This window comes from Macaca nemestrina, chromosome 11 (assembly GCF_043159975.1).
Source record: "Macaca nemestrina isolate mMacNem1 chromosome 11, mMacNem.hap1, whole genome shotgun sequence".
Lineage (NCBI taxonomy): Eukaryota > Metazoa > Chordata > Mammalia > Primates > Cercopithecidae > Macaca > Macaca nemestrina.
Window position 1 is genome coordinate 101,840,127 of NC_092135.1, and position 11,716 is coordinate 101,851,842.

The window sequence follows — 11,716 nt, forward strand, 5'->3', positions numbered from 1 at the left end:
GGGCGAGTGGATTCTGAAAGCATTGGAAGTGCATCATAATTCCTTGTCTCTGGCTTGCATTTATAAAAGCAGATAAGCAAAACAAATATAACTGGACCCAAGTATCCAAACCGATGAAGAGACTCAATGGACAGAACACAGTATTACTAGTCCTGCATCCTACAACAAGCAAGTTCTTATCTGGACTCACGTGGCTATTTAGGAATTGCTGCATGCCAAGAATACAACACTGCAAGAAAATGCTCTCTAGTTTGTAAAAATTTATACCCTGTCTAAAGTGGTTCAGAAGTCACTGCCTATGCCATTAAAATGTGAAACAAAACAGAGTTCACCCCAAAGGCGAAGAAAGAGTAAATATATTTGGAGCACAGAATTGAACAGATTGCCAATTTGGGCAAGAAAATTGCTACAAGATTTCCAGTAGACAAAGCTGTAAGAGAAACACAGTTATATATTTTTCATTTTCTGACAACAGGAACCAAATAAATCCATCAGCAGATAGATTTTTTTTCTCCCTGCAAATAAATGAAATCACCAATGAATGGTGTGGGTTCTTGTATAAAATTCAGAGATTTATGGAGTGAACAGAATCTTAACTTCAGTATAAAAGATACTGAAATGAGCCCTCAGATGGCTCTTGAATCAGACATCCATAAAGACAGAGAGAGCATAACTTTAAGTAACAATGAAGTTATTTTTGTAACAGGCTCTGTTGACATTGTGCAGAAATTCTTTTTCCAAGGTTTAAGTTAATAGAGGGATAGAACTGTGAAGCTCTACATCAGGGATTCTCAAGCTTTAGTGAATGACTTTGGGAGCTTGATAAAAAGGTGCATCAAAGCTTAGGCCCCTTTCCCAGAGCTTTGGATTCTGTATGCCTGGAGAAGGGCCCAGAAATCTGCATTTTTAACTCTCATCCCACCAAGTGTTTGAGATGGAGGTGGTCTGTAGATCTGAGTTAGAAATACAGATGGGATGACATAAGTGGACTTTGAGCAGGTGTTAGGCCAAGATCTGTTTGCAATGGGTGGGAAACTAGCTGGAGGCATTTCACAGCCTCTGTGGAGCTGAGCCTCATTTGGAAGAAGGACTCAAGGTCTAATGTGAGCCAGGAACTACACTAGATGCTTGCATATACTGACTCATTTAAAGAACCAGGGAGCCACAGGCAGCATTTCTCTTCACAACACATTCGATTCAATGCCTATTTAAATTATCTGCCATGAATTGCTTAGAGCAAAAAGCTTACGATAACATTCCAGTTACAGAATTATGTGAGCATTTTGGTATGTCCAGAGTCCCAGGAATGTTAAGTGTATCCCTAGATGGTCGCATTTTTTCTATTGCTCACAGTTATGAAACATAGTTTAAAACTTGTGTCCCCATGAAAGGAATTTGTGCTTTGAAGTTCTTCCTACATCTGAGAAATCTAAACATGCCAGTGGTCATCACAAAGTAACCCTGTGGGCCTGAGGGGGATGTGGGTGTGCATGAGTGATGGGCAGGGAAGCTGCGGACAAGATTAGAGAGCTCCTTCCATTTTTCTCATTGCTGGTTGCCACAGGTCATGCCTGATTTGAAAACAGAAACAAAACAAACAAGCAAAAACCCACCTAGCTTTTTGGGTTAAAGAATGGTTAACTTTGGGGCCGGGCGCGGTGGCTCACGCCTGTAATCCCAGCACTTTGGGAGGCCGAGGCGGGCGGATCATGAGGTCAGGAGATCGAGACCATCCTGCGAATGGTGAAATCCCGTCTCTACTAAAAATACAAAAAATTAGCTGGGCGTGGTGGTGGGCGCCTGTAGTCCCAGTTATTCGGGAGGCCTGAGGCAGGAGAGTGGTGTGAACCCGGGAGGCGGAGCTTGCAGTGAGCTGAGATAGCACCTTTGCACTCCGGCCTGGGTGACAGAGCGAGACTCCGTCTAAAAAAACAAAAACAAAAAACAAACCAAAAAAACGGTTAGCTTTTTGGGTTTGGTGTTGGTGCACATCTCTAGTCATGATAGGATGCAGGTCAGAGGGCAGGGGTAAGAGGGAAAAACCCATGATTGCTTCTAAGAGTCTAAACCAAGGACACATCCCACCAATGGTGGTGTACCATGAAGCCTTTGAAGGTCCACGTAAGACATTTCGAAGCCATGAATCTTGTTTGTTTATTAAAAAATTTTTTTTGTTAAACTGGAGCATAGAAATCTATCTTGGGGCAAAGTTTCAGAAAATAAGTAAAAGTCCAGTTTTCTAGATTCAGAACAATCAAAGGCTAGACAATGGCAATCAATAATAATGCTCCCGTCCATACCAATTTGAAAAGTTAAAAATGTTATCAGATGCTCAGATGTCTTCACATCATGAAACAACTGGAACATTTTTTTCTCCTTCATTAAATGGCCGATTTGACAGCTATTTCAGCTCAACACTCTTATTTTGATTATTTGTTATTCAACATTTGGCCCTGATAATATTATCGATTCTAAAGTGCCCAAGACTATATTTAAATCTACTGAAATATTTTGGTTATGTTTTATTTATGGGACTTTTCTCTGCTTGTCTTTTAACCTCCTTTAGTAGCAGGAAACCAAATTATTAGCTCATCTATTTTGGCGGAATAAAACAATTCATGGTTTAAAGAGTTTGGAAAAGGTAAAACTTCAGAGAAGTCATAACAACGGCCAGCTTATAATGCTGTTTGTGTACTTTCTATAGGATGTGTAGCTTCATCCTGTGGGAGGATTTCCTTCGTTTGAATCCCCAAGGCCTCTGAATGATTTCCCTCTTCCTTTGGTGCTGTTTGTGTTTAAAAAGTAATGCCTAAGGGAAAGATAACCATCATTCTGTTGCTTTGTGGACACATGCATTCTCATACAATTTCTGTTCCCTCTTCCTTGTCAGTGATGAGATGAAGAATTGAGTGTAAGCACATCAAAATTGCACAGTAAGTGGTCAGGAGTCTTTCAAATAGCACTAAAAGAGGCTGAATTGCCAGTGAGGAAGGCACAGCTGGAAGCTAGATATTGCATCATCTGGCCTTCCTCTGCTGAACAAAGAAAATTATTTTGTGAAATATGTACAGATGCCCTTATTTCAAGTGACATAATGCATTTGTTTCAATGGACGTTTTCAATCTGCAACTTTGAAACTTTTCTCCGTATGGAAAACCCGATGACAATTCATTGTGCCCTGGGGTACATCTGAAAGAAAATTGTTGGATCTTAAAGCCAAACCAGCAATTTGGACAAACTTGGAGGATTATTTTTCTGGGATGTTTCCATTTAATATTACAACACAGAGGTTCTGCCTTTATGTCCAAAGGGAAGAACTAGAAAAAGGCTTTCTGTAGGCCATGAAACTAGTTAAGCTTTGTGATTGTAAATCCATATTGACCACTATAATTCAAGTGTTTAAGTTGCGTATTTTTAGAATTTGTGAATTTTTCAGAAAAGCAAGCATCAATATAGGCTTCTAAAAATCAAAGCTAATTTAGTCATTTACTTATGACTACCAGGATGACGCTTCCTTTGAAAATTCTATTTCATTCAGAGCAACAAAAGCAGATGACAAAATCTAAATATTTTCATGTTTATTCTAAAGATTGGTGGTAAACATATTGCTGGATATTTTATCACCATGAATTAATTGCTCAAGAAATAACCTTCAGATTTAATAAAAGAAAAGAAGTTCTTCATGAGCCAGTTAAAATCATGGATAGGCCCCATAACCCACCTCTGTCAGATAGCAAGGTTGCTTATGGAAAGGAGAGCCACAGAAATTGTTTAAGCAGGCCAAGGAATTGAAAAAGTGGAAAAGGAGAAGGTTGTCTCAACAGAAGTCACTAGTACCTTTCTAACTCAGAATCTTGGAGGAATTTCTCTGCACATCTCTTGTCCTTTACTTGACAGACCAAAATAAACTAAGATACCAGAAGAGTTTGTTCAGATTTTTTAGTTTAGTTTCAGTTCCCCAGTTTTTCAGAATTGAAGGCCAATAATATTCCCTCCACATGATGATTCACCTCTCTACCCCTTCATGTCTCTTTAGCTTCATTGCCTACTATAGTATACACGAAACTTGGAGTCAGGTGGACTTAAGTAATGAACCAGAATATATTTATGACCTACTCCTCGAATTCCTGTGCTAGGTACTGTAGGGGTCATATGGAAGTACCTGGATTTTTATATTCCTTAATAGGCTCCTTTTGCTTTAGCCCAGCCAGTTCACTTGCTGTGCATGCCCAGGACTTAAATCCCTCCCTCTGGAAACTGCTTACGCTTTCTACCTGGAATACCTTCCCCACACCACTCCGGGAGTTCCTAGCCTTCAAGTATAGCTCAAAATTAACTTCTTTCAGCCGGACGCGGTGGCTCACGCCTGTAATCCCAACACTTTGGGAGGCTGAGGCAGGCGGATCACGAGGTCAGGAGATCACGAGGTCAGGAGATCGAGACCATCCTGGCTAACACAGTGAAACCCCGTCTCTACTAAAAACACAAAAAAATTAGCCAGGCGTGGTGGCAGGCGTCTGTAGTCCCAGCTACTTGGGAGGCTGAGGCAAGAGAATGGCATGAAGCCGGGAGGCAGAGGTTACAGTGAGCCGAGATCGTGCCACTGCACTCCAGCCTGGGTGACAGAGCAAGACTCCGTCTCAAAAAAAAACAAACCAAAAAAATCCAAAAAATAAAAAATAAAAAATTTACTTCTTTCACTCACCCCACTTTGATTTTTCTGTGTCACCTCTGAAATTATGTATGAAAACTCCTACTTTGAAGAGTTCCTATGAACTCCTTGAACGTGGGGATCACAATTTATTAATGCTTGTGTGCCTTGTGCCAAGAATAGCCCAGGAAGAAAGTCCATAAAATGATAGATACATACCTTCATTTATTTTCAGGGAAAGGATTGGTCTGAAAAACTGGCCTGCCATTATTGGAAATAGAAAAGCGTTAATCTCTTTGAAGAACATCGTGTTGTACATTGACCAAAGGGTTGGGAAAAATAAAAATAAAAGAATAAGAACACCATGTGCCCTAATTTCCTTATCACTTTTCCACAAAATAGTGTTTTGCTTGGGGAGATAATGATAAGAAGCCTCTAAGAATTTGGTTAATTTTTACAAATTTGTTTTTTGTTGATCCTGACATACAAATATATCTGTATCTATGGATTTGTTCACTCCTTGACATAATCCTCTAAACTCTTTAGGAGTTTTCTACCCTCTGATTAGGAAGTATTTATTTAAAATATCATTTTTTTTTAAATGAACTTAGTGGACTTAATGTAGTACAATTTTAGACTAACTTGTAACAAGACAGAATGCCAGACCTTAAAAGATAATTTTTTAATCTTAAATTTAGGGTCTAGACTATTTCCTTGTCTCCTTCCTCATTTTCCCTTCCCGTGGCTGGCTGGAGGACTTGACTATTTACATAATATATTAAGGCCAATTTATTTTGACTGATACTAAAGGTAGACTTGAACTTTGTAATTGATAATAATAATTACTTACACAGTGTTTACCATGTGCTAGGCAGAGGCTTTGCTTGTATTACCTCATTTAGCCCTCACAACTCTAGGAAGTAGGTTCTGTTATTATTTATTATTGTTATCCCCTTTCTCCTTTTATATGTCAGTCTGAATGCAGATTCTCCTCTTTTCATTCATTGACCTTCAGACTGCAGGTTTAGCAGTTGCTAAAAAGCAAAAATCAATCCAGCTCCTATTTCTGCCCCAAGCTGCCAACAACAAGTGTTGGGGAAAACTTTTCCAGGGTGACAATTATTGTTTCCTATAGGCTGTCTGGCAGTAGCAGGAAGGCAGGCTGGGTCTCCCATGATTGCCAAAGCAAGGAGGGAGGGCTTCTGGTGGAAATGGACTTCATTGATGTATTTTTCTCCTGGGCTGATCTGCTTTCCTGTTTCTCCTCTTTCACTGGTGTGTGTGTATGTGTGTGTGTGTATGTGTGTGTGTCTGTGTGTGTCTGTGTTTATTTCAGGTAAACACACTTGGAGATCCTTCCACAGAGGTAAATTCAAAGTTTAGCAGTTGTGTTCTGGGTTTTATCTTACAAGCAAAGGCTGTGATTTCCAAACATCTGTTCTCTAGGCAGTGTTAAAATTCATTATCCTGACAATTGCCCTTTGGCCTATGTGCCAGGGCAGCAGAAGCCAACCCACCCTGGATTCCACCTACTACTCTTTATGATGAGACAATAGTAATTTTTTTTTATGAATCACAGGGCAAGTCAGTGAATAATGTCCTTGACATCATCTTTACTGCAGGTACAATAACAAGTTTCAAAGGGCCATTCTTTACAATACACTTTAATATCTATGACGCAATGTCAAAACTCACATCCGTGAAATTAACTCTACAAGGCACACAATACAAGTGTGCAAATTTCTGATGGTTTGGTTTGAGGATAAACTTTTAGTGTGCCCAATGCAATCAAGATGTCCTTTACAACTGTTACTTCTAGTGAGCTCCAGGTTATACTCCTGGACAAGCCTTTAAGGCTGTGAGGAACCTGAGAAATCCACTGAAAATTTACATCTAAATACAGTCACCCCCCCTTCTCTAATCATGTGCTGTGGGAGAATCCCAGTAAGCAGACAGCACTTCTAGATGTTCTTATAAAACAACTGGAGTTGACCCTGGCACAGAAGAATGGATGACTGTAGACCTAAAAAAAATAAGCCCCAAATTCATTAATTCAGCCATGATTAAAATTGAGCTGAAGTCATAAATTAAAATCTTTAGTAATAGGAATCTTGAGATAATAAAAAGCTGTTGATACATGTACTTTGGGAATACAAAACTCTGAGCTGGCTTCTTGACATCTTGTTGTGAGAGATAAGAAAGCAAGTTAGAAAATGTTTGCCTACCAGGGACCATACCGATTTGGGTTAATTTAGTTTCTATTCCCTTTCTTATTATTATATTGAGTTTCTGTCTACTGCTCTTTGATAAAAAGAGCAAAGATTTTTTTCTGAAATAATGGAATTTTAATAGTTTCAAAATCCGCTGACTGATAATCTTGGGACTTTGAATGTTTGTTACAAAAGATTACATTTGTAGAATGATCAATGAGGAAAGCTGTTAAAGTAGAAAATTGTTTTCCATAGAAAGCTAATTTTATTCATCAACTGTGAAGAGCCTTCCGTTGTACCAGTATTTATTCACTCCTTCCATAGCGACAAGATTTGTAGCTGTGTACAAAGATACCTAGGATATAAGCAGTGAGCTATGGCCATGTGACTAAATAATGGCCAATCGTATGTGAGCATAGGTTAATTTGTAACTTTGTGAAAATGTTCTCAAAGGGAAAAGAGTGCCCCACTGGGGTCCTCTTTCCTGGGGTCTGGAGTGTGGATGGAATGGCAAGTCACCTTGGAAAATACAGACAAGGACAGAACTGCAGTGCTGCAGAGCAAAGATAGAAGCATCTGGGTTTCTGACTCCATAGAGGGACTCATACCTGCCTACAACCTCTTACCTCCGGACTTTATTCATATGAGTAAGAAATAAAGAGCTGTTTTTTACAGTCACTATTATTTTGGGACTATTTGCTAAACCAAATCCTAACAAATAAACCAACTTTGTGCTAACTGATCTGCTGATGATGACTTCATTGATTAAATTCAAATGAACCTAATCAAGTAGAAGACTCTCCAGATCATCTGGAGACACATACAGTTTCTCAGCCATCCCTCGATCTTTGTGTCACCACCACAAGAGTCAAAGTGTCTGATGAAAGCATCTGATTGGCGAAACCAATCTCCTTTATGTGTTAAGGACGAGGCAAATTATTGGGTCTTTCTGGCTTCTACTTCAAGATACAGACAGTGGGGAATTAACCCCTAGAGAAAAGGTGTTCAAATAAAAGAAGATAAATGCCCCCAGTGCTTTCTGAACCAGGTCCCTTAGAGTTGGATTTACTGGTGCATCAAGTAAGCAGGAAGCTCTTCAAGGAGATGGAGTTGGGTCAGGTGGTGTTGGGTAAGGCGAGGGGGCTGCTTGAAGGAGGAGTACATCTTACATCAGTGAAGGACAACACTAAATCGTTGTGGATATTTACATAACCAAGGTATATATTAAACATGGAAGAGGGCATGCTGGAAAGATGATGGCTCAGCAAGTCTCACCTTCCCTTCTCTTTAATTACTGAAGACTCCAACCTCCAACCTCTTCCCAGCTAACTAGGAGTTGGGACTGGGAGGTAGGTGCAACCTGGAGGGCATGAGCCCTGTAGCTGAACTTCCAACCCTGCTACTACCCTAAAGCCAAATAAAATCCAGGCAAAGCCTTGGAGAAGATTTGAAAGCAGCAGTTCCTGGGGAAGGCTTGGACCATGGACATCCCTGAGCACTCAGGGAGAAGGTTGACATTGGTTAGCATGAGTGTGCCTGTCTTTTTGGTCCCCAGGAGGCTGAGGGGGAAGGCTGGGTTCTCTCCACTTCTGAGGTTGAGTGAGAATGAGAGGCCCATGGAGAAGAGAAACATCCTCCCAATTCCTCAGCAGAGGCTTAGAAACCTTTTCACTGATGCAATGGGTCAGAGGATCAGAGCTTGCTGCACTTCTACTGCTCTCAAGACTGCTACTGCTAAAGTATCTTCAAGAACAGACCAAAGAAAATAACACGTCACCACTGGGGCCAGCAGCCATACAGAGAAAAAGAGTAAATAAAATAATCAAAGAGGACCTTAACAAAATCGGAGTAATTTACTTGCAGAAAGATTTCAAGCAAACAACAAATAAATCCAAAGACCTCAAGATAGAAGAAGATACTTTGGGGAGAAATTAGTGGTATGAAATGAATCTTCCAATATGTATAGTTAAACGGAAATGGATAACTATATCCATTTAACTATGTATAGTTAAATCAAAGTGGATAATGCACTATACTATTTGAGTGTGTATAACCTAAGAGAAAACTAATGTAGAAAGTAGCTAAAATTGGCTGGGCACTGTGACTCACACCTGTAATTCCAGCACTTTGGGAGGCTAAGGGGGATGGGTCACCTGAGGTCAGGAGTTCGAGACCAACCTGATCAACGTGGTGAAATCTCTACTAAAAATACAGAAATTAGCGGACAGTGGTTTTGCACGCCTGTAATCCCTGTAATCCCAGCTACTTGGGAGGGGTACGAGACACCCACTCTTGATGGAGATAGGGAAATGCAAATTCTTATATATTTATGTTGTTAAGTTCTTATAGACTGTGAAGAAAGCAATTTGGTTACATCTTTTAAAACTAAAAATTCATATATCCTTTAATGCAGCAATCCCAATTGTGGAGAACCTATGTCATAGAAATATAAGCAGCAGGCTGGGTGTGGTGGCTCACACCCGTAATCCCAGCACTTTTGGAAGCTGAGGCTGGCGGATCACGAGGTGAGGAGATTGAGACCATCCTGGTTAACATGGTGAAACTCCATCTCTACTAAAAATAAAAAAAATTAGCTGGGCGTGGTGGCACGCACCTGTAGTTCCAGCTACTTGGGAGGCTGCGGCAGGAGAATCGTTTGAACTCAGGAGGCAGAGGTTGCAGTGAGCAAAGATCATGCCACTGCACTCCAGCCTGGGCAACACAATGAGACTCCATCTCAAAAAAAAAAAAAAAAAAAGAAAGAAAGAAATATAAGCAGCAGTAGGTAAGAACACTAATATGAGATGTTTATTTGGCATTGCTCTAGTGATAAAAGACTGGAAATAGTGTAAATGCCTAAAGATAAGGAAATAGATAAATAAGAGTACATTTACATCATGGAATAACACGAAATCATTAAAAAGAATGAAAACAATTGACTTACAGTGATTGCCACAAAGTATTGTTGAAGAAGAAAAATCAGATACAGAAAGAGATAAGCATACTAGGACCCCATGCTTATAAAATAACCGGTGTCAAAATCCTGCCATATATCTGATGATTTATGAATATATATGTGTATATGTATATGGGTAAATTGCTTATATGTGGCTATGTGTATATAAAAGTACAGAAGGGCACACACTGGTTGTTAACATGAGGTATGAGGGTGGAGAGTAGGGCAGGATGACTGGAAGGACATGGATGTAAGAGATCGAAACATGTTAGAAAAACAGAGGCTGTTTTAAAAGGGCCCACCATGTAAAATATAATCCTATTTATGTAAAAGGAATGTATGTGTGTGTATATTTACATATTAATAAATTTTCAAGCAAATTAAGCAAATAAACAATTTTAAGCAAATCGCAAATACTGTGTAGTTTCATCTGGAACTATCTTAGTAAGAACCTCTAACATGTATCTTTATGCATGCTTGCAGTGGTGTTATGAACCAGGAAGAAGGAAAAAGGAGGAAGCATGTCCACTGGATTGGTAGTATGGGTCTCCTCCGAGGGTGGAAGTGAAGTGGGGGTAGGAGGGGTATAATTAGCCTTGCCTGTCTATGTTTTTGAACTGTATTGTTTCACTTGCTGCAATAAGCAGGGACAAACTGGCAATTTGGTCCTTTGGCAGGCCTGAGACTTGGAAGAGCCTTTAGGAATATCTACCATCTTTTCTCGCATATTCAAGGCAGCACATTTAAGCAACTGTGGACATCAAATAGATAAATAGCAAACTATTAGCGAGGAAACTAAGGGATGGCTTTTACCAAACCTGGTAAAGTTAATATTTAATAGTCAGAGACACCACAAAGCAAGATGGGGCAGAGCTCATAAATTTTGGGGTGAAGAATTATATGTATCTCCAACTTCTAAGGAAATAAATGTAAATTTAGAAAATACTTCGTACTAGATGCATTCAGGTAGATAGACTTAACTATTCTGCAATTGTTGGACATAGATATTGTCACCCAGATAATAATGCAATACGTATCTTTCTTGACTGTCATTAGAAATGATGTTTAAAAAGACTATAGGATGATAAACCCCTTTTCAAGACTAAAGGTTAAGAGAAACAAGGAATGATAGGTATAAAAATATCTCCTGCCCTTGCAGAAAAAAAAATCTTATGCATAGAAAGAAGACCAAAAGGAAATAGAGTGCACCAGAATACTAACACTGGTTGTTTTTCAAAAGTGATATTATGTGTATTTATAAATAGTTCTTTCTATTATTTTCTGTGCTGTCAACCTTTCTGTAATGAGTTTATAATATTTTATAATAAAAGAGAAACCAATAAACCTAAAAAAACCCGAGAAACTTAAAAAATTTAAGTGCAAAACTTTCCTTTGACAAAAAACATTTATAAGCATGTTGTCAAGGTATTTTAGAGTTTTTTCACTATTTATGGCATTTCATCCATATATGGACTATTAAGGGCAGAAATAAAATATCTTTATTTGGGTCAAAAAATCTCTGTATTCAAAAAACAGAACTATAAGGCATTGCAGACAGGAAAATACGAATATGCTCTGAAATTAGTATTTTGGATCCACTATCAGGAAATGCCAGTCTGACATGAAATATTGAAGACAGGGTGGAAAAAAAAAGCTAGACCATTTCATTACTAATATGACAAAAGCAGAAGCATTACTAGACCAGGTCTAGAACAGCCCAGCTTCCCCTTTCACTTAATTACTTAATTTCATTCATTCATCCTCACTTATTTGCTCATAAAAATATTCATTTAAATATCATATACTAAGGCAAATTAACCTCTCTGATTGGCAATTTTCTCGCAGGTTAAATGGGGACAATCCAGGGGTACTACTTAATTTGCTTACAGGGTACTTCTG